The sequence below is a fragment of the Pygoscelis adeliae genome, unplaced genomic scaffold, assembly GCF_000699105.1.
Source record: "Pygoscelis adeliae isolate BGI_AS28 unplaced genomic scaffold, ASM69910v1 Scaffold294, whole genome shotgun sequence".
NCBI lineage: Eukaryota > Metazoa > Chordata > Aves > Sphenisciformes > Spheniscidae > Pygoscelis > Pygoscelis adeliae.
Genome location: NW_008824722.1, coordinates 199684 through 201858, shown reverse-complemented (window position 1 = coordinate 201858; position 2175 = coordinate 199684).

Here is a 2175-nt window from a genome sequence, read left to right as displayed (position 1 = left end):
TATATATAGGTTTTTATATATATATATATATATATATATGGAGGTTTTGTGGCTTTGACGCAGTTTCCTGAAAATCCTGCCTCATCCTGCCAGGGGCTGAGCGAATGCACATCCCAGCCCTCGGCGGTGGGGGAGAGAAGGAGGAGAAGCCAGGGAGGGAGAGAAGAAAGCCTTTGCCAAACTGGCCTGACCAGAATGTGACACAAGAGCAGGAAATGAGTCACTCCGGCAGGGCAGCTGCTCCCAGGCATTTGCATAGAAAGAAACCCCACCAGGCAGGGAACCGCACCGGCCCTCGTCCCAGCTCCCCACGCTCCAGCCCCACAGCTGTCGGACCCGCTGCCGCGTTTGCCAGCACCCATTGGCACCCCGAGGCCGGCCAGGGCAGCGAGCCCTGGAGCATCACCCCTGTCCCACAGCTGGCTGTGCAACCCCGGATTTGGCCAAATCCGCCCTGGATTGGGTGGACTCCAGACTGGGTCGTTCCACCCTGGATTTGCCCCGGGCCAAAGTGGAGCTCCCCTCCGTCCCCCCCCCCCATGCAGTCCCCCTTGGCCAGCCCTCAGTATTTGCTTTGCCCCATGCTTTAGGCTAGGGGAGGAATGGAGAAAGCCCAGCATTTTTGCCCCAAGCGAGCCCCTGTTGCGCATCCATTGCACAAAGGCAAAGGTCTCCTGAGTGCCATACAAGGGCATCACCATCCCTGCGTCCAGCACACCGTCCCAGCCCTGCTCCCGGCTGCTGGTGTCGGATGTGGGTGTCGCTGGATCCCAACGCTTGGGTGCTTGAGGCAGGGAACCTGCTTTGTGTGCTGCGGGGACCAGGCTGCACACCCAGCTCCTGGTCCCTTTTTATTAATCGCGGAGGACAGGAGGTTTCCCCTGCAGGTGCACCACGCACGCACATGTGCATCTTCCCCCAGCAGGTACTGGGCTGCCAGGATGCCGCAGCAGGCAGGTGACCGTGTGGGATGGACAAGTGTGACACTGCAGCGGGGACATGCACGGCATGGCCGGGCACAAGCGGTGCAAGTCAGCAGCAGCATGCCCTGGGCTGCAGGGGGTCCTCCAAGGGGTTGTTTCCCTTCTCCTCCATCCCAGCTGGGAACAGGGGACAGCCACAAGCAGATGGATTTAGTGCTGCAAACCAGGGTATTGCTGCCCTGCAAGGTCCTTAAATCCTTAAACCCAGTCTTAAAACTTCAGCGAAAGCCTTCAACGCGTTAATCACACGGAGCAGGGCGGGGGGGAGCTTTCTCCATTGCACTAAGCCACCTCACCGGGCTTACACAGAAGGGGGCCATAAGGGTGGTGATGGCTTCTCCCTGGCTGGTTAACCGATTTATAAATGACCCAAGAAGCACATTGCTTTGTATTACTTTCAGAGGGCTCAAGGCTTCTGGGGAAGGCACAGGGCTTGGTGCTGGAGCCGCCAGGAGCGTCCTGGGGACGGGGTGGTGGCGGGGAGGGAAGCTGTCACTTTAACAGCCGACCGCTCTGTAAATCTGTGCGAACATCCTCCCTCTCCCATCAGCTCAGTAGGGTCCGCAGCCCTAAATAGCAAACAGAGTTTCTCTACGTCTGTGGGCTGGTTAAACATCACTCGAGTCTGCCTGGGAAAGCAGAGGCAGGTCTTCAACGCAAGCTGACAGGCATGGCCCCGCTCGTCCCCTGCCCGCAGTGACGAAGGCGCCTGGGCTCTGTGGACCAGCCAGTGCATCCCTGCTTCCCAGGGACGAGGTCCCTCTGTACCAGGCAATGCCACTTCGATGCCAGACCCCGGTAACAAGTGGCTGAGCATCCTGGCTCTGCAGGGCATGGGGCAATGCTCTGCCGGCCCTTCGTGGGTGGGAACCCGCAGCCCAAAGCCATTACTGCTAAGTGGGGCCTCAGCAGAGATGCTGATACTTTACCAGGGAGGCCAGTGGGGGTGGTGGGCAGGACAGGGCTGCCAAAGCGAGACAGATGGCAAAGGGGAACGATGGCCCGGCGGTGGCTGGGGAAACCAAGGCTTGGCGAGGTTGAGGGATGTGCATCAGGACTCAGCTAAAAACCGCCTCTGTGGCCCCTTGGTGTGGGCTGGGGCACCCCTATGGGGCCAGATCCTGGTGGAGGGGAGCCCAAAGCACGGGCAGCCTTTCTGCAGCTGCCGCCCGCTGGTGTCCATCAGTCACCC